General features: G+C 38.4%; 1 non-coding gene across 1 annotated transcript; it reads left to right on the plus strand.

The window, feature by feature from the left end:
* The first annotated feature begins 1,510 nt into the window (after positions 1–1,510).
* On the plus strand, positions 1,511–1,617 carry LOC145161785 (small nucleolar RNA R71). The gene has a single exon (XR_013738659.1). It is a non-coding gene; the product is annotated as a small nucleolar RNA R71 (small nucleolar RNA).
* The last annotated feature ends 20,613 nt before the right edge of the window (positions 1,618–22,230 follow it).

The following is a 22,230-nucleotide window of genomic DNA, read 5'->3' on the forward strand; positions in this document are numbered from 1 at the left end:
TCGAGCAGTATTAACTAAAGGGCGTCCAAGGATTATGGGAACATTTTTATCTTCCTTCACATCTATCACGACAAAATCAATTGGGAAAACAAAATTTCCAATCTTTACTAATATGTCCTCAACTATTCCTCGAGGATGAGTCACTGAACGATTAACCATGTGAATAGCCATTCTAGTAGCCTTCAAATCTGGAAGATTTAGCTTCTGATAGAACGAGTAAGGCCTTAAATTTATGCTTGCTCCAGAATTAGCTAATGCATAAGTCTTCATATTATTCCCGAATTCACAAGGAAGTCTGAGGCGTCTAGGATCTCCCATCTTCTTTGGTATTTCTCCCAATATCACCCTGGAGCTCTGCTCACTAAGGATTACTTTAGATGTCTTTTCTAATTGTTGGCGAGTTTCGAGTAAGTCTTGGAGAAACTTCGCATATTCTAGTACTTGTGCAAAAGATTCAATAAAAGGATTATTTATAGGGATACCCTTGACTTGCTTCATGAAATTTAAATGTTCTTGCTCCAGTGGATGAATCTTAGCTTGAGAAGGAAACGACAGCGAAGGGAGATAAGCTTGAACATCAGCCACAATTTTCTGTTCAGACTGGTCCCACATCGTGAGAATGGGATCCTCACGATGTGAGATCGATGATTTAGCACAAATTTTTTCTTTGATCTTTGATTTCTTCGGCTGTGGTCCGGGTAGATGTGGCTCTACTTCTAGGGCTTCTAGGAACTCAGAGATAGTATCTTCTTCGGTATCGATGACCATGACATGTGGTTGTGGCTTTTTATCGGGAATTTGTGGAGAGAGTCGCTCATTAACCAATGTAGTTAATTGTTCAAGTTGAGCTTTGAAGTTTTGGATCGATGTTTGATGATTCCTTAGCAAAGCTTGCTAGTCCCTCATGAGAATTTGCTAGTCTCTTATAACCGCATTGGTCTCATCATGTCGTTTTTTCGAGCCTCCGTGAATCTAGTTAGCATGGAATCTAAAGCAACATTCTTTTCAGGTGGTGGTTGCTCTTTTTGATAAAAGCCCCGACCAGTTTGCCTAAATTTTCTTCTTTTTGCTTTCTATTTTCATCATATGGCAACCACTCCTTCTTTGGCTTCCTCCAATCTTCATCAGATTTGTCTCCACTAGAGTAGCATACTTGAGCCTTCTTATTCCCGTTCTCGTCCAAGTGGCAATCTTTTATCAAATGTGGACCATTGCATATTTCACAACCCACACGAGTAACATGTATCGATTGTTCCATCTTGGTCATTCTTCGGTCCATAGTATTTAGCATAGCTAAAACAAATGCCATATCCTCAGAAGTGCCACTCCCGATGCCTTTCGCTCCATCATGTCTAGGATTGTGGTATTCACGCGAATGCTTAGAAAACACTTCAATCAATTCCTTAATCTCACTTGGATTTTTCTTGGTTAAAGGTCCTTGAGAATCAAGGATTTGCCTTGTCATCACGTTTACCCATCATAGAAGATTGATACTTCTTGTTGCTCATTCAATTTGTTTTGGGGACAATTTCTTATTAATCCCTTGTATCTCTCCCATGCCTCGTAGAGTGACTCACCCAGTTGTTGCTCAAATTTTGCTATGACCTTCTTGAGTTTAGCAACTTTAGAAGGTGAGTCAAAAATTTCTAAGAATTGTTCTTGTATTTGCCCCCAAGTAGTAATTGCACCAGGTGGAAGCGCCTTCAACCAATCCTTAACAGCTCCTTTAAAAGTGACTGGAAGCATTAAAAATAACATCGTCTCTCTTAGGACATTCGGGATATTGAAGTAATAAACTATGTCATTAATTTCATCAAGGTGATTTTAAGCATCCTCATGATCTTTCCTGAAAAATGGGACTTCCTTAAGCAAGGAAAGAATATGTCCCTTCAGCTCGAATGTTGCAGTAGCGTGAATTGCAGGTTGCACTACACCGGGACCGGTGTCCTCTCGGATTCTTTTCTTGTATGCTTCCATGGACATGTTGGCAATATTTTCCATCTCATCTTTTGGCTCATCTTTAGGTCATTGTCTTCTTTTTCTAATTCGGGTTCAGACTTGTATTCAGTTTCTTGAGTATTAGGATTTTGCTCAAAGCTTTCAACCTTTCTTTCGTCTTTTGAGGAATTGCTCGATTCACCTATGTTCTTGCCTTTATTTTTTCCAAGATCTGATTTAGGATCCTTGAAAGGTGATTTCTTTGGTGGTTGAGTTTCTCCTACATGCTTATCCGTCTTCTTACGAAGGGCTGACTCTGGATCTTCAAGCGGTGGTATCAAAGGTGTATTGGATCCACGGATCACGTACTACTACAACAAAAACAAACATAAAAACGTAAAATTGAACAAAAACTATATAAAAATGCCTACTGACTGTTCACCACGACGTGGTAGAGAGTACCACCTCGTGTTGTCGCAAAAAAAATATATATATACGAAAGAAAATACGAAATTACTACACTCACGTCGTGAGGCTAAAAGCTCACGTCGTGAGTATGGTTATTCAGAAAAATCAACTAATACTAAAAATTAACTTTTTGCAGGTTTTAACCCCACAAAAAGGATCGATTAAACTAAAACAAATAAATTAAAAACTAAACTAGCCGTTCCCCGGAAACGGTGCAAAAAACTTGATGTTGAAATATTACTACACCTAATTTTATCTACTCTCTAACTAGCTATTCGACTAAAGGCAGTGTACCTTTTCGCAAATAGTATAGCACAAACAGTCAGGTTTCGAACACAGGGAACAAATTTAATTAACTAATCTAACTACTAAAGATTAATCTAAAACAAGTAAAAGTTAATTAGGTTTTTATATGATTTTGCAAGTTCAGACAAACTTAAGCACTTAACTATCAAATTGAAGGACCCTGTAAATGGTTTGGTCTAGGCTTTCATTGTGTTTAGTTCAGTTTGAGTCTGTAATAGTATTTAATGGGTTGTTTGTGCTTTTTGGTCATTTTGTGTGTTTACGACCGTAAACCCTGTTTACGGTCGCAAACCCAGTTTACGGTCTTGTCAAGTATATATAGAGGTGGTGTTGGTCTTTGTGCGGTTGTTGATGCCATAGAGTCCTATCGAGTTGTACCAGATGATTTTCTGAATATAATCGTGTGCAAGCTTGGTTTCTTTTCATCTTATTCTGTGATTGATTGTTGCTTAACTACTGGTAAAGATCCATATTTGGACCTTAAATATGAAAAATCCAAAAATATTGTGTGCTAAATTTTTCTTTTAGTTTTGTTTTGTCTTGAAAAGTGAATTCAGGTGAAGATGAAACTCATGGAGTTTGTGTTGAAGATTTCTGAGCCAAAGTTTCATCCGTGAGCATCGAAGAATTCTCATTCGAAGGAGCAAGAAATGAAGATTATTCTTTCGACATTCATTCTTTCAACCCCAGAAGCAAGGTGAAGTTGCACTTGAAGATTAGGTGACGGATTGCATTGAAGCTTCCTCAATCACTCTGCTGCTATCTTGAACCTGCTGAAGTGATCCAGAAGTTTTGTTCTCTCTGACGTTCTCTCTGAAGATTCTCAAGCTGAAAGCGCTATTTTTCAAGAATCAGTACGTCAAGCCTCCTCACCCAATGTGAGTTCAATGCCAAATTCTGAAGAAAAGCCCAACTGCTCAAGATGAAGTCATTCATTGAAGATTCATCAAGTTTATCTTGAAGTCGTGAAGAATTTGAAGAGTGTGTGTAAGTGTGTGTGAATCTTGTATCCGGATCTTCATTCATATCAATACATACAAGATTCATCATATTCTTCTTCTCCTTCTCTTCTATTTGATCTGACATCATCCGTTTGATTGGGATTCCGCACCATCAAACGGATCTGATTGATACACAAGCAGATTAGGGACTTTCAATCAATTACTAAAAACACTTCTGTTTAGTTCAAATCCACTTCTCCTCTATGGTTAGCTACTAATTATGGATTATTAACGTTGGTTACCAAATATTATATTATTAGTAATTTGAGTCCAAATTTACTAATGTTTCACTAACTCATTTAAAACTATGCATGGTCACACACAAAATTAGTTATGGATTATGAAATTTGCTATGTAAGATTTATTAAACAAACACAATTATGGATATAATTTATGTTCTCCAGCACAGCTAAATTTAATTACTTTAATTATTTATCTAAGATTGGGTCGATCCTAGCTCTAGCAATTTGATGGTCACTAAATCACTAGGTGTCAAGTTCATGTAATTTAATAGTCACTAAGCTACACAGAACATGAATTCAAGCAATTTAAGTATAAAATATTAACATGCTAGGTATTAAAAATCGAACACAAGCACATATCCAACCATCAAAAATCCATAATTCTTTAAGCCAATCCATAAAGTTGAAGCTTCATCTAGCTAAACAGAAGCAGCTAGATTCAGCTACTCATGGCTGAAGTCAAACACATAAACTCAATAAATAAAGACATGATTGAATATACCAAACTAAAGTGATGATTATGATCTTTAATCTCTAACCCCTTAATCAATTCACCTTGCTTCATTGCTTGGACTTGGTCTTTCTGACCAAACTTCCGCGTGAAATCGTTTACTAAACCCTCAAAGTCTCCAGAAAAAACCCCCAAAATCATAAGTGCCAAGGACTTTTTATAGTTTTCATGAAATCCGTGCTCACGTCATGAGATAAGGTCTCTCACGTCGTGAGCTTAGTTATAATCCGTATCGAACACAGAATCTGGCCTCCGGATGTCTATCTTCTAGAAGCTCGAGGCTCATGTTGTGAGAAGGATTCCTCACACCATGAGGTTGACTTTTTATCTAGATTCTTCTTCTTTTAAGCCCCAATCCTCCAAAGTTCCAATTCTTGTCGCTTTTGGTCCTATATTTTCAAAAACGTTCCTTTTGGCTGCAAAATATGATTCAATCTCATAAGTACCACATATCTTTGCAAATAACCAAAATATTAAACAAATGTATTAAAATATTACCTAAAAATGTGTATAAATATGGCAATATCAACTGGCAAGTCCATGAAAGCTAGTCAGGATCCTGCATTGCAGCTGAAAGAGGGAGAGGAGAAGGGCACGACGGAGGCGGTTCCGGGTGGTGGGGATCAATTTGTGGGTTAAAATTGATCTAGTTAAAAAAAATAATTTAAATGAATTTGGGTTTGTAAGATAATGTTACTATTTTCTTTTTTTTTTCTTTTTTCGGGTTGGTGGGCAACCCCTTTAATGCTATGTTTTTTATATTTATTTACATGCGTGATTGAATTGTGTAGCTGTAGCAGTAGGATTTCAAGGATCCCTATAACCTGGATCTTCAAAGAGTTCAGGATTTGCAAGAACTCTCAGGATCTAAATAACCTGAAAATAGTTAGTCACCCATTTAGGATCTCAAAATAGTTGAGATATATTTAGAATGATAAATCTTTAATCATCATAAGGAAGATAACTTTAAAAATAAGGATAGGTAGAACCTGATTATCCTTAGGATTTTTGGCTTTTAGACTTAGGAGAAGTTTAAACTTCGTACAGTCTTTGAAGTTCTCATATGATAGGATCCTTGCTTTAGGAGTTCATCAGTGAGGATCCTTGATTATCTTCAACTTAGTGGACTTTGGGGAGGATCCTACCTTAAAAATCAATCTTGGAGAAACACCAAGGGAACTTTTGTTTTGCAATATGATAGTGCTGCAATTCTTGCATATTTTCTGTGGAATATCCCATATTCAAGCAATATGTTTAGTATTATAATTTTTGAAAAAACCTTAGGGGAAAATCCCAATCTTAGTAAACTACGGGGAGGATCCCAAATCATATGATAACATAAAAATGTTATAAACCTTAGTTATTTTTTGGGGAAGATCCCTACTTGAGATAACATGAAAATGTTATGAACCTCTTGTGTTTTCTGGGGAAGATCCCAACTTGAGATAACATGAAAATGTTATAAACCTTGTGTATTTTAACATTAGGATCTTAACTTATGTTCAGAAATAAGAGGGTTTCCAAGTAACTGCAGCATGAAATGATCCCCTTATTCATATCTGATAGTTAGATAATGTGTGTCCAAGCGAGGTGTAGAAACCTTAACTCGTGTGAAAGAGGTAATTAACTCTTTACACCTTAGAGGGGATTAAGTAAACTTATTCGTAGTAGAGATGATTAGTCTTTATTATTAGTTGTGTTGAAAATTATAAAACGTTGTAGCTATGAGACTCTTAAGTACCAGGGCCTTCAAATGTCAAGATCCTTGTATGTCAGGACTCCTGAGTGTCAGGATCCTTGTGTGTCAGGATCCTTGAGTTCGTGAACACAACAAACATTAGCTAGGGGTGGGCATTATTCTAACTAACCCCCCCCCTGATGCTTAAAGTTAGTGATGGTATTTGAAGAGAGCAAATAGTAATAAAAATAAAGAGTATGTGTACCTTGAGGGTGTTGGAAAATGACTAATCTTACTTACATAAATTAAGCTTTAGGATGTATAACATTCCAGGATCTTGGTAATACATTTCCATCGAGGGTAGCTAGACAATATACCCCCTTCCCTGCTTCGGCATCTATGAGATACGATCCTTCCTATTTAGGTGCCAGTTTACCTGCACTAGGATCCTTGGTGTTTTGGAATGTTTTCCTTAGTACCAAGTCTTCTATTTGGAATCTTCTGACTTTTATATTTTTATTGTACACCTTGGTGATTCTTTGTTGATGAGCAGTGATGCGGGTCTTGGTAAGATCCCTAAGTTTATCAATAGTATCAAGATCCTGGGCTAGGATCCTATTGTTGTCATCTTGATTTTGAAGTAGGTATCTTGCTGTTGGGACCATCACTTCAGTGGGTATCATTGCTTCTGTTCTAAACACCACGGAGTATGGGGTTTGGCATGTGGCTACTTTGGAAGTGGTTTTATCTGTCCATAGTATGAAAGGAAGTTCTTCTGCCATTCTTCCTTTCTTTTCGTCCAACCTTTTCTTCAAGTAATTGACTATGACTTTGTTGCTAGATTCTATTTGACGGTTGGATTGAGGGTGAATAGGAATGGACATTATAATCTTGATTCCTAACTCGTATAAAAGTCTCTTTTCCTCTTGCTTATGAGCTGGAATCCATTGTTGCATATGATTTCGGTAGGTTTCGCAAACCTGGTCAAGATATTGCGTTTAATAAATGAGACTACCTCTTTGTCTCTTACCTGGACAAACGATTCGGCTTCTATCCACTTTGAGAAGTAGTAAGTCGTCACTAGCATGAAGACCTTTCCTCCAGGAGCTACAGACAATTTACCCACTATATCTTTCCTCCACTTCATGAATGACCAAGGGGAGATGATAGGATGTAGAGGTTCTGCTTGTTGATGTAGGATGTTGCTATGTCTTTGACAAGCATCAGATTTTTTAGCATGAAGGAAGGAATCTTTCTTCATGGTTGGCCAGTAGTATCCTGTCCTCAACACTTTGGAGCATAAGGATATAACCCTAGTGCGATTGCCGCTGTCTCCTTCATGTATATCCTTTAGAACTTCTGCAGCTTCATGATCTTCTAAGCATCTAAGGTATGGACCTGCCATAGATTTTTTATATAATTTACCTTGGATTATAACAAACCCTGAGACCCTAGTGCTAAAAGCTCTGTCGCCTTTTTCTTATTTTGGGATCGTGCTATTCTGGAGGTATTCCATAATAGGTTGGATCTAGGATCTTGAGGTTAGGGGGATCCTTGATGTTAGAATCCTGAAGATGATGTTGAGGATCGGGGTCTTTGATAGTAGCGACGTTGGTATTTTTCTCGTGATCGTTGGGATCCTTCAATCTTTTGGCAGGATCCTCGGTCGCTAGGATTAACACGTGGGTTATTGAGATCCTGGTTTCAAGCGGGATCCTAAGAGAAGATCCTAGGTTTGCTAAAGCATCTGCTTCAGCATTGTCTTCTCTAGGGACTTGGTTTAGGCTAAATTCTTCGAATTCTATGGCTAGGTTTTTGAGGATCTAGAAATATAGTGCTAGTCTTTCTCCTTTTATTGCAAAGGTCTATTAAAATGGTTAGTAAATAATAAAGAATCGACGAATACCTGAAGATCCTTGGCTAACTGTAATCCAATGATTAGTGCCTCGTACTCTGATTAATTATTGGTTGCATTGAACTCACAGCTGATTGCTTGGAGTAGGATGTCCCCATGTGGTGATTTGAGTATGATCCCTAGGCCAGTTCGTCTTTGGTTTGATGCTCCATCTATGAATAGTGTCAATATTCCTATGTTTTCTTATTCTAGAAGTTGTTTGGCTTCTACTTCTACTTCAGTTTGCAGATCATCACTAAAGTCAACCATAAAGTCTGCCAGTGCTTGAGACTTTATAGTGGATCTTGGCTCATACTTTATTTCATATGTGCTTAATTTCACCGACCACTTTGCAATCCTTCCTGACATTTTTGGTTTTCACATAACATTCTTAATGTGATAATTAGTTCTTATATTTATAGGATGTATTTCAAAATAGTGTCTTAATTTAGTAGAAGCAGTTACTAATGCAAGTATAAGTTTAGTACCTAGTCTCTGGATCCAAGAGACTTTTCCTTACATAGTAGATGGGATGTTGGTCCTCGTTAAGATCCTTAGCCAAGACTGCACTCACCGCATTCGAGGACACTGAAAGGTAGAGGAGAAGTGTTTCCATATCTGATGGTTTTACTAATAGGGGTGCTTAACTTAAATATCTTTTAAGTTCCTGGAAAGCATCTTCATGTTCCTTGCTCCACTCGAACCTTCTGTTCTTCTTCAAGATGTCGTAGAAAGGCTTGCACCTTTCCGAGGATCTTTGAATGAACCTGTTTAGAGCTGCCACTCTCCCTGTTAGTCTTGGAATATCTTTTGTCGAGGACGGTGATTTTAGATCGAGGATTGCCTTGATTTTCTCTAGGCTTGCTTCAATTCCTCTTTTGGTCACCATGTATCCAAGAATCTTGCCTGATCTCATTCCAAAGTAAAACTTAGAGGGATTCAGCTTCATTTTATATTCGTCCAGTATGTCGAAGGCTTCTTCGAGATCCTTGAGGTGATCTTCAACTTTCTTAGACTTGACCACCATGTCCTCGATGTAGACTTCCATGGTGTCCCCCAGTTTCTCTTTGAACATCTTGTTGAATGGCCTTTGGTATGTTGCACCTGCATTTTTAAGACCAAATGACATAATAGTATAACAATAGATACTTGTTGGAGTTATGAATGTCGTATCCTCTTGGTCGGATGGTTCCATCTGGATCTGTTGGATTCATGTTGATGCATCCATGAATGTTAATAAGTCATGACCTGCTGTGGCATCTATTGTTTTGGTCAAAAATTACGCAAGTATAAATCAACCAAATTGAATGAGAGGTTGTGATGTTCGAATTGTGCAATAGATAAAGGTAACGAGAATGACACGATTGTTTACATCGAAAGCCATTGATCCTTGCTAGGATCTACGACACAAAACCTTAGGAGGTGATAATGATCACCTGCCTTGATGATTTTATTAACTTAAAATGATGATTACAGAGAGTATTTCAGTAAGAACAAGTGACAAAGTTCGTAGAGTAAGCGAAGAGTAAGTAGAGTGTGTCGTGTGCAAGATACATGTGTCAATTTATAGTTTAAACAAGCTAACAAGATGTCCAATATTCCCGGGATCATCTATGACCAGCTTTGTGAACGTTTTTTGACTTGGTATTCTGGGTCTTTAGCATAGTTGAGACGACTCTCTGTTGAGAATAAGTCTTCTCTTGACTATTTCTGCACATGTGTTAATTAAGAACAAAATATAACCGTTATAAATGTTAGTAAATAAAAATAACGGTAATAGTCGGGATCTTGAGATAGTTGAGGATCCTGAATATCTGATGAGGTTTGAGGATCTTGAATGCTTAAAGGATCTTGGCCCTAACAATTTCCCCCAAGTTATTCCTAAAAATATAGGAGTTAATTTCGAGAATATTAAAGGGATAACTTAAAAATAAATAAAAAAGAGGAGATAAAGAAGAGTTTATACATTGTCCCTTAGTGGATAAGTTTTATCCATCTCGAGGTAACCGAGAAGCATTCAAATCATCTTTCTTATCTCTTCTTTGCTATAAATGTGGGCTTCCGGTAATTTCTTCTTTACTCTCTTCAGTCGTCATCGTCTTATTGCGAAGGTAAATTTTCCTCTTACTTGTTTTCTTCTGTTCCTCCGATTTTCCTCGTCATGGTTAATAAAACTAGTCGTTCTCGAGCTAGCCTTGTTACTTCTCTCGAGAATGACTTCAGTGATAAATCAATCTTATCTTATGATGAGGTTTGGTCCTTCGACGATGAGGATATGGAATCGTTGAAAGCCATTGGGGCTTTTCCTTCCGATGTAGTTTTTCGACCATATCTCTGCTGATGTGAGGCTTAAGGCTGAGAGAGCTGAACAGGCTCTTCAGGAACAGGAAAAGATGTGGAAGGTGACCAATGAGGATCTTATGAAGCAAGTGGAACTTTTGAGTAAGGTGAAGGTTGAGAAAGAGGATGAGCATGCTGCGGAGATTGAGGAGGTGATTGTTGAGGTGAAGAGTAGCGTTGCGATAACTATTTGGAAAGCTAAGATCAAGCTTGCTGAAGATCTTAAAAATTTGGGATCCTGGAATGTGGTTGGTTGGCGTGAGGCATTAGCCCAACTGACTGGCAAGCCTGCTCCTGTTACTAAGGATCCTGCGTCACAGTCGTTAGAGGGAGGAGATGAAGATAGGGCCAATGATGATCAGACTAAGGTCTAGGCCTGCAAGAAGATGATTTCAGTAGTTTTTGCTTTATGTAAGACATTTAGCTTTTGCCTTAGTAGGTTGGTGTGCAACTTTTTCAATGACATAGCAGTATTTCCCTTTTATCTGTCTTTATTTCCTTGTCCTGTTTAATATGTGTGTCAAATATAGTACTAGGATTTTTAAGTCGTTAGGATCCTAAAAACAGTGAATAATTTTCAAGATAAAGTTCTTTTGGCAAATAATAGATAGAATGATTTGATAAGGATTGAATTAGTTAAACAACTAAAAGTAATAACTTAAAATAATAAGAACTGACTTTGTTAAGAAATTTAAATGTTAAAAGTTTCTTTAAAAGTTTGATAACTGACTTGTAATCCTTAAGAGTTTCAAATAAAATTTATGATAAAACAAGTAATAAAGAATTTGTTAAGAACTAATTTTCGTAAATCTAAGTGCTTTAAAAAACTTCTTTAAAGATATCAATTTAAAATAGTAAATGACTCTAAAGTGATGAAAGTTTATAAATCAGCAATTGGTTTAGGATCCTGAAAAGTTTAAGATCCTTAATTTTACTTAAAAAAAATTCAAAGCTAAGAACAAGGAAATATGGAACCTGATTGCCTTCGAGTTTTTCATTAAGCTTCATAAGTTTTTCAATCTTAGAATTTACTCAAGATACATCTCAACTTAAGAAAGAACTTAGGATCGTTGTTGACTTTTGATGATAAGATTCTTACTGATGAGAATCCTTACCAATGAGGATCCTTAACGATGAGGATCCTTAACGATGAGGATCCTTAATGATGAGATCATATGGGGGAATTCCCTTCTTAGGATAACCTGTTTAGGTTATAAACCTTGAAAAAATTATTGGGTAACAACATAAGTTCAATTGATAACATGTTCATGTTATATACTGGGGAGGATCCCAGCTTGCGACATATTTCATGGGAAAGATCCTACTTATGATAACATGAAAATGTTATGATTCGTGTGTATTTTCTAGGGAAAGATCCCAATGTATTATAACATAAGATGTTATAAACCTTATGTAATTTATGGGGTAAGATCCTAATTTTAGATAACATGAAAATGTTATAAACCTTAAGGATCCTAACTTATATTCAAAGATAAGAGGGTTGCCATGCCACTGCATCGTTAAATGATCCCCTTATTCATATCCCATAGTTAGATATCGTGCGTTCAAGCGACGTGTATAAACCTTAGTTCGTGTGACAAAGGTAATTAGTTCTTTAAACCTTAGAGGGGATTAAGTACCCTTAAGCATAGGAGAGATGATCAGTCTCTAGCTTGTGTATATGATAGTTTAAAGATCATACCGTTGATATATTGGAATTATCCAAGTGTTAAGATGTTGAGATCTTCGTGTGTCAAGATCCTTATGTTTCAGGATGAATGCTTATGGAGATCCTTAGTTGTACCTTGTTATACATATCAAACGTTATCTAGGGGTGGGTGTTAGTCTAGCTAACGCCCCTCCGATGCTTAAGTTAGTAATCTATTCGAGGAGAAAATAAGTAATGATGAAAAGTTGAAGGTAAAGAACAGGTGCACCTTGGTTTTGTTGAAGATCAATTGATCTTATTTACATATGGTATGCTTTGAGATGTATATCATTCCAGGATCTTGGCAAAATTTATCCTTCGAGTGTTGCTAGACAATATACTCCTTTTCCTGCTTTAGCATCTATGAGATATGGTCCTTCCCACTTAGGAGCTAATTTACCTGCACTAGGATCCTTTGTGTATTGGAATGTTTTCCTTAATACCAAGTCTCCTATTTGGAATCTTCTAACTTTTATGTTCTTGTTCTAATCCTTGGTGATCCTTTTTTGATGAGCAACAATGCGTATCTTGTCAAGATCTCTGAGTTCGGAAACAGTGTCAAGATCCTGGGCTAGGATCCTGTCATTGTTTTCTTGATTTTGGAGCAAGAATCTTGATGTCGGGATCACTACTTCGGTAGGGATCATTTCTTTTGTCCCAAACACCAAGGAGTAGGGGGTCTGACTTGTGGCTACTTTGGAAGTAGTCCTATCTGTCGATATGAAGAAAGGAAGCTCTTCTGCCCATCTTCCTTTCTTTTCATCTAGCCTTTTCTTCAAGTTGTTTACTATGATATTGTTGCTAGATTCCGCTTGACCATTAGCTTGGGGATGAATAGGAGTGGACATTATCATTTTGATTCCCCAACTCGTGCAAAAGTCTTTTATCCTCTTGCTTATGAATTGGGATCCATTGTCGCATATGATTTCAGCAGGGATCCCAAACCTGGTCAAGATAGTACGTTTAATAAATGAGACTACCTCTTTGTCTCTAACCTGAACGAAGGCTTCAGCTTCGATCCACTTCAAGAAGTAATCAGTCATCACCAACATGAAGACTTTTCCTCCTGGAGCTATTGGTAATTTTCCTACTATACCATTCCTCATTTCATGAATGGCCATGGTGAGATATTAGGATGTAGAGGTTCTGCCGGTTAATGTAGGATGTTTCTATGTCTTTGGCAAGCATCACACTTTTGAGCATGTATAAAAGAATCTTTTTTCATGGTTGGCCAGTAATATCCTGTTCTCAATACCTTGGAGCATAAGGATCTTCCCCCATGTGATTGCTACAGTCTCCTTCATGTATGTCCTTCAAGACTTCTGCAGCTTCAGGATCTTCCAAGCATTTGAGGTATGGACCTGCTATAGACTTTTTATAGAGTTTACCTTGGATTATTACAAATCTTGAGACTCTTGTTCTGTATGCTCTTTCACTTTTTTCTTCTGTTGGGATCGTGCCATTTTGGAGATACTCCATAATGGGTTGGATCCATGATCGTGGACTTCTTTAAGGATCCTATTCATCGGGATCCCTTTGAGGAGGGATATGAGGATCAGGGTCTCCAATGGTATCTACACTTATTGGTTGTTCAGGATCATCGGGTTTGTCGGAAAGGGCTTCTATAGCTGGAGTTATTATGTGGGTTATAGAGATCTTCATTTCCGGTGGGATCCTTAGGGAGGATCCTAAGTTGGCTAATGCGTCTACTTCTGTGTTTTCTTCTCTAAGAACTTGGGTTAGGCTAATGTTTTCAAAACTAGAGGCTAATTTTTTTAGGATCATGAGGTATAATGCTAATCTTTCACCTTTCACTACATAAGATCCATTGAAGTGATTAGTTAATAATAAAGAATCAACAAATACCTGAAGATCCTTGATTTGAAGATCCTTATCCAATTGTAGTCCCATGATGAGTGCTTCATATTTCTCTTTGTTGTTGGTTGCGTTGAATTCGCAACTAACTGCCTGGGGTAGGATGTCCCCTTGTGGCGGTTTTAGTATGATCCCTAGCCCGATTCCTTTTTGGTTTGAAGCTCCATCCGTGAATAGTGTTTATTTTCCTAAGTGTTCATCTTCTAGGAGTTTTTTAGCTTCAATGTCTACTTCATTTTGTAGATCATCACTAAAATCAACCATAAATTCTGTTAATGCTTGTGACTTTATGGCAGATCTTGGCTCATATTTCATGTCAAACATGCTCAACTCCACTGACCATTTTTCCATTTTTCCATCCTTCCTGACATCTCTGGTTTTCTCATCACATTCTTACTAGGATAATTAGTTTTCACATGTATAGTACGTGTCTCAAAATAATGTCTTAACTTAGTAGAAGCAGTTACTAATTCAAGAATTAATTTTTCGAGATGAGAATACTTGGTCTCAGGATCCAGAAGACTTTTACTTACATAGTAGATAGGATGTTGGTCTCCATTATGATCCTTGGCTAGGACAACACTTACCACACTTGAGGATACCGAGAGGTACAGGAGAAGTGGTTCTCCATCTATAAGCTTCACCAACAGTGGCGCGTAACTTAAGTATCTTTTGAGTTCCTGAAAAGCTTTTTCATGTTCTTCGGTCCATTAAAACTTCTTGTTCTTATTCAAGATATCATAGAAGGGCTTACACCTTTATGAGGATCTTGAAATGAACCTGTTTAGTACTGCTACTCTTTCGGTTAGCCTTTGGATGTCTCTTGTTGAATATGGAGATATCAGGTCGATGATTTCTTTGATCTGCTCCGGGCTTGCTTCTATTCCTCTCTTGGTTACTATATACCCAAGGAACTTGACCAACTTCATCCCAAAGTGGCATTTAGATGGATTCAACTTCATGTTGTATTCGTCTAGAATGTTGAAGGCTTCTTTGAGACCCTTGAGATGATCTTTAGCTGTCATGGACTTCACCACCATGTTGTTAATGTTGACCTCCATGGTGTCCCCCAACTTGTCTTTAAACATCCAGTTCACTAGTCTTTGATATGTTGCACCTACATTTTTAAGACCAAAAGGCATTGCAGTGTAACAATAAATACATGTTGGTGTTATAAATGTTGTATCTTCTTGATCAGATGGTTCCATCTGGATTTGTTGGAATCCTGCTGAAGCATCCATGAAGGTTAAGAGTTCGTGGCCAGCCGTTGCATCTATCACGGTGTCAATGTAATGGTTTATCCTTATCTAAAGGGTATGGAGTTATAGAGCTTATGTTAGACAATAAGCTTAACCACTCTAGCATCTACTATCTGCATTTATGTAGACTATCCTAAATGATTGTTTAAGATGAAGTGTCTGATAATCCCACTAATTGTCATTCTAGAAGACAAGTGCTTAGAAAGTTCTTTTTCTAAGTGGGAGCTATTTGGAACTTTAAGTGCTAAAGATCCATAAGATAAATTCATCATAGTTTGGAACTAGCAAGTTTTCAGCTATTGTTGAATCTGGTCAATAGTTGATCAGAAACTAATAAAACACACAGAGATACATTCATGTATGATTATCAAGTATGGGCTTGATTAATCACCCTCGATATATTATGAATATAAAGAGTTAGTGAGTTTTCAAAGGAGAAAACATACATGAATGAAAATCCTTCCAGATTTAAGCTAACATCTTAAAGTAAGAATTTTATTTCTTATAAGATAATTACATAGTGTGATTTAATTATAAATCAATAAGACTCTTGTGTTTTGTACAAAGCTAGTGGGAGTGCAGTAACATTCCTAGTCTTATATGTAGTCGACATACTAATACCTGGAATAAAGATCTATATAGATAGATCATGGCAACTTAAAGGATTAAGTAAAATTGCATTAATTGTCAAGGATCTTAAAGAGCTTAAGATAAAGGACACTAAGAGAGTTATCTTGTCAAGTACCATATGACATGATTTTGAGTAAAATCCTAGTGCAAATATTTTTGAACAAGATAATATGATTATATTATATATGCTGCTGCAATTGGATTAATCATATATGTCATGATTATGCATAAAGGCCAAATAAGTCGTATGCTTAGACCATGTCGAATGATACCAGTATAATCCGAGAACAAGTCATTGTGTGACTTATAGGAAAATTTTGAAGTACTTGCGAGAACTATAGGAATATTCCTAATCTTCAGAGTATTTAAAAGGGAGTTATGTTTAAATGTGTTACACATGTGCTAAACTTCCATATAGATTGAGATTATTCTTAATCACAATCGGGTGTGCCCTCATTATGAATGAAGAGAAAGTTACATGGATAGTGTTTCCATGATGATTTTAATTACAATTACACATCAGAATTAGAGTACATTGTGGTTTGGAGAACCACATACAAAGATATTTAATGTATAGTTGATTATGACTATGAGTAATCCCATTACGCAAGTATTGGTATCTAAGTCATATTTAAGAATCTAATACATTCTCAATAGTTTTCTTTATATATGAGTCATATATATATATATATATATATATATATATATATATATATATATATATATATATATATATATATATAACTGAAAATGTTTGTATTTGCAAAGTTTATAAAAATTAAGTTTGACAAATCTACTTAACGAAGCTCCTTCATTAGCTAAAGCATGAAAGTCAAGTTTGTGCTATAGGGCCTTGTTGATATAAGTAGATGCATTTAACTGAAATTCAGTATTTGGATATTGGAACAATAAAAGCAACATATATTGTAATGAGTTGAGATATTGAATATGAGTCTTTCATTAAATAATTGTTGTAATCAATATAAGAATGTTGAAATCCTTGAATAACTAGGTTATTCTAAATATCCATAGTCGTTCATAGTTGTGGGAGCATCTATGAAGTAAGAATAATATGAGTGGATTGGTTGATTTTCATGGAGATGAAAATAGCAAGAGTTGCTACCAACTTTGTAGGTACTTGACTAGGAGAATAAGTACTGGACCTAAATCGCATCAAAATCAGTTTAGGGATTGTAGTCAAGAGTGATGTTTTGACCAGGGTTGTATGTAACATCCTGTTTCAGATTTGTTGCGATTCAAGACTCGTGGGTCGTAATCTGAATATTAGAAGGTTTCGAGATTTTGAAGGAGAAATGTTTAGGCCTTCTTGGATATGGATAGGGTGTATTGTGTGAGAAAAGGGTTTGGGTTGTGCTTTAGGTCCCAAGTGTATCGACAAGTGTTGGTTTGGACTTTTCATGAATTTTGGATCTGAGTTCGAGTGGGCTTTAGGAGAAATAAATTTGACATAAGTGTGGAGCTTCTCGTTACCTTTTCGTGGATATAAAGTTCGTCAGAAACGGACATCGGGTGAGGAAGATATAGCACTTTGAAGTTTTTGACATAAATGGTCCCTATTGGAAAAGTTGGCAAAGAAAGGGCCATGAATGCAAAGTAGGAGGCGCGTGGGTATGCCCAGCGTAAGCTGGGTTACGCCCAGCGTATGAAAGGAAATGACCGAGGGTATCATAGGCGTACACCCAGCGTACAAGGAGGTACGCCCAGCGTACGTCCGGAGTCCAAAAAACCCTTAATTTAAGGGTATGCCACTATAAAAGGAATGATAAGTCTCAAGGGTCAGCCTCCATTTCACCCTTGGTCAGTTCCCACGAAAACCCTAATCCTCTTGGAGCATCCTTGGAGCTTGGAAGGCTTTGTGAGGGCATTTTGGTGTTTTGGTTCCACTCTCCAAAGAAGGAAAGGTCAAGCCAAGGTGTTGGTGCAAGAGAGAAGGTTCAGATGTGGGATTATTGCTTCACTTCAGACCATCTCAAGGTATAAAGATCTAAACTTGGTGATTATTTCCTTAGATCTCTTAGAGTGAGTTTTTGGACCATTTTAGTCCAAAGGTAGAAGCTTTGTGGTTCAATCCGACTTCCAGGACTTGGAGTTGCTACTCTTAGTTCTAAAAGTGTCCCTAAGGCAGAAAGTTGCCATCTTGGAAGTCTTAATGGATTCATGCATGAGTGAAGACCTTTTCCTTGGAAATAGATTATTGTTTTTGGAGTTTGAGCTTATGTGGGTCATGCAAAGCCATCAAGTAAGCAACTTATGGTTTAAGACATGGAAAAGGACCTGGATCTGAGTTGGTAGCCTCTGGAGGGGAGTATTAAGCACTTAATGGGAAAGTATCTTAACAAGGTTAGTACGCCCAACATACATTCAGGTACGCCCAACGTACACACCATTTGTCTAGTATGCTTAGCGTACGTGAGTGTACGCCCCGCGTACTCTGGCAATTTGGGCCTTGTGTTGTTGGGCCATGTTATGGGCCATGCCTTGGGTCTTTACGCTGTTGGCCCATCATAAGTCTGAAGTTATGGGCCAAGGATATATTTGGGCTTGGGGTAAGGCCCATTGGAGGGAGCGGGCCTAGTTTAGCAAAGTGGGCCATTAGTGGGCTTGGGGAGTTTATCAAAGTGTTGGGCTTGCCTTGGAGATTTGAGATTTTTGGCCTCTGGAGAGCCCACTTATCGTTGGGCCTTGGTGGGCCCAATGGGTTTTAGGTCATTAATGGGCTGGTCAGTGGGCTACCCTTAGACCTTAATAGTGAGAGTTGGACTTAGTTCCTAATTGGGTTAATTGTGGGTTGACACAGAGTTAGTGGCCGGTGCGTAGCAGCAACATTTCTAGGGGTTGTTCGTCACCCGAGGTGAGTCTTCTCACTATACTTTACCTTGAGTGGTAGTTATGTGTGACCGGAAGGTCTTATGTGCTTACATTGAGTATTTTGTTATCCTGCCTTATGTTTTATGTTGTGCATTATTTCTTTGTGATTTATGCCATGCAGCTTTAAAGACCGGACAAGAGGGTCCAACGATCTATGAGGCCGGAAGGCTCAACCAGACCGGACTGGAGGGTCCAACGAGCTATGACCGGACCAGAGGCTCCAACGCGCTATGGGACCGGAAGGTCCCACTGAGACACAACGGACCGGAGGGTCCTACAGAGTTATAGCCTCGAGTGGCTAATATGTGTATGTGGTATTTTGGGGAACTCACTAACCTTCGTGCTTACCGTGTTATGTGTTATGTGTTTCAGGTTCTTAATTGGATCGCGGGAAGGAGCAGGCTTGATTGTACACACCAGTGAGAGAGTCATGTTCTTGAGGATCCTGGATTTCTAATCAAACAATTAAGAAGTTGCAAGTTGTAAATTAAATAAATGAGATTTTAATGAAATATGTCATGAGAATTTATATGATTTTAAATGAAAATTTTGTCTTGAAATATACGGTGTTACAAGTTGGTATCAGAGCCTTGGTTTGAGGGATTCGGATGCACCTTCGGGTAAATCTGGACTCAAACTGAGGATTTGAGAAAAAAATTCTAAGAAATGATTTTTGTAAAGCGAACAAGAATTCTAAGAGAAAACGAGAAAGAGCAGTGTGTACACCCAGCTAGAGCCCGAACGGTGATTTCCCAAAATACCCTTACTTTTGTATTATGAGATATGTTATGAGATATTATGCATGCTAGAGATAGGCTAGGTATTTCATATTTTAGGACTAGAGTGGCCTGATTTGTGATACCTTAGCCTAGGAGTTGCTGTTATCTATGATGTGCTTTCGAGTATGTGCTGAGTAAGAGTATCCAACAGGAATCCTTTTTAGAGAGGGATGTGAGTAGAGAAGTAATCTAGGAGAGATACCTAGATGAGCATTTGTGGAGTCTACTGAGAGAGTAGTTAGATGCCCGCGTGGGGTAGAGTTGCTTGAGTTCGGTGACACCTGTTGAGTATGAGTAAAGCAAATAGAGTTGTAACCTAGAGTGGGTTTTTGTGATTATTCGATGCCCGAATGTTGCTTGCTTCATGCTTTGTGGAACTCTCGATGATGGGAGTCAGCTACTAAGTGAATATGACGATATTCAGGAGGTAGATGGCTGACATCATTAGGAGTTCTTCAGCAGCTGATGGCGGAGAAGTGTGAGGACCTAGGAAGAGCCTAGGGGGTGACCATGGTCAGATGAGTGCGCTGACAGAGTAGAGCTATTCGCTGGGGAGCGAGCACGCGTGACGGGATTGGTGATTCAGAAGGTTGAGCAGCTACTTAGGAACTCTGGGATGGTCCGTGTAGAAACTATGGGTAGATATGGCAGGTAGTATGGGCCCGTACTACTGAGAGCAGAGGACCCATACTCGATGCAGGAAGTATCCCGGAGGATCTAAATAGAAAATCGAGAGGTGATGTCATGGATCGAGTACCATGAATTGTAGCAGATCGAGAGGTGATTTCATGGTTCGAGTACCATGATTTGAGGCGGATTGAGAAAAGAGAACATGGTTCGAGTACCATGATTCGTAACAGATTAAGAGGGGATAACATGGTTCGAGTACCATGATTCATAGCAGATCGAGATGTGGTCACATGGTTTGAGTACCAAAACTCGTGACGATTAGTGCTTCTGGTTTACCAGCTTTTCCGATGTGGCAGGTCAAACTGAGATCAGATGTGAAAGAGTATGGGGCCAGAGGGCCATGTTGAATGAGTTTCGATGGAGCATACCTTGTGAAGGAAATCGAGTTAGTTTCCGAGGGATTTTTGGTGAGATGCCGTTTGGATTCGCAAGACTCAGGGTTGAGTAGAAGATGGTGATCTTTAGAGTAGATGTCACTTTCTGTGACCAAAGTTGTGCTATTTCCGTATACTGTGCGAAGCAGAAGAGATATTGAGACTTTTGATTTATGAGCTTGGGGGTAAACCCTGTGGGGTAGCATTGATGGCGATTGCCCACCAGAGTATTTGGGCAGTATGTCTGTAGGGAGGTAATGATATAGCATGAGAAGGTTGTCAGTGGAGACTGATATGGTCAAGGATAAGGATACACCCTATTTGAGTATAGTAGGGCATGTATTAGCTGCAGCGTCGGGCGATCAAGAGGAGTGTGTCAGGGCGGTGGCTCGTATTGTCTATGATGGGTGTCGAGTGTGGTAATGAGGTCTCTGTTCTTATGATAATTCACGAGATGGAACGTTGGTTGAAGAGTCGAGGATGAGGAGTATGATAGTTCATTATTCCAAACTAAGAGTCAGGGTTACTACTGGACAGTTGAGATGTCCGGTAATGTGATGGTATGAGATTCTGAATGACTAGAGGCAGTCATGATGAGAAGTTTATGAGGATTTCATCTGAGATTCAGGTTATTTGGAGTTGCTTGATCTTAAGTGGGGAGATCGTTGAGCATTGAGTAGCACCTTCCAAGAGTAGGTGCGATGATACTGGTAGAAACAGTCCGTGGGATAAATTGTTAATGCGCTAATCGGTGATGGGTCGAACCCTAAGTGGGGGAGAATCGGTTATTTTATTAAAGGGATCGGAGATTTGTTCAAGAGAGGTTAGAGAACTAGATATAGAGACCTGTGGAATGGATTCATGAGACCAGGGTTATTGGTGGTCGAGGCGAGGTGCAGAGCAAGGTAATGCATGTTGTGCGTGTTCGAGAAAGGATGAGGGTCTCCACGGCAGGTGGCCGTTGGTCAGAGACCTTGTGGTGGTTAGGAATTCTTCGAGGATGTAATGGTGAACTCGATGTGGGTGAATCGTAAAAATTAGTTCGACAGTGGAGAGAATTCTGGTTCAATGTATGGGCTGTTATATGCAGTTTTGGGAAGGGGCAGAAGTTGATTAGGCAAACAACTTCAGGGTCGTTATGACTATTCTTGCATGAGTTTTGAGCAATAGGAGAAAGTTTCAGATTTTCGTCAATGTGTTCTGAGTCATTGTCGATTCCTCCGTGTTCCATTTGAGGGTTAAAATACTCTGAAGTTGCGCGTTGCGTGAAATGAAGATTAGTTATGAGATTATGAGGGAATGCATTGATGTATCTGTGTATGATGCCGTAAGTAGGAGATCAGTGGTTGAGGCCGGACATCGTGATGTTCTGTGATGGTGTTCCGAGGTATCCGAGTGTAATGCCCTGAATTCCGAATTATTTTGGGTCTTGAGTTTGAGACGGCAAGTGGTGTATCAAGTATCTATGGTTCCAGCGGGAGTCCTTTGGCTAATGGCAGAAAGTGAGACTATTTAAGAATATGGATTGCAGCAAGGGAAAGGTGTTCTATCATAACAGTTGTCGTCAGATATAGTGATGCATAATTTGGGTGAGAGCGTGCACCTATCTGTGATTGGTCCGCGAAGCATGAGTTAGTGAACGCAGTGT

This window comes from Lactuca virosa, chromosome 2 (assembly GCF_052849685.1).
Source record: "Lactuca virosa cultivar CGN04683 chromosome 2, Lactuca_virosa_CGN04683_v6, whole genome shotgun sequence".
Classification (NCBI taxonomy): Eukaryota; Viridiplantae; Streptophyta; class Magnoliopsida; order Asterales; family Asteraceae; genus Lactuca; species Lactuca virosa.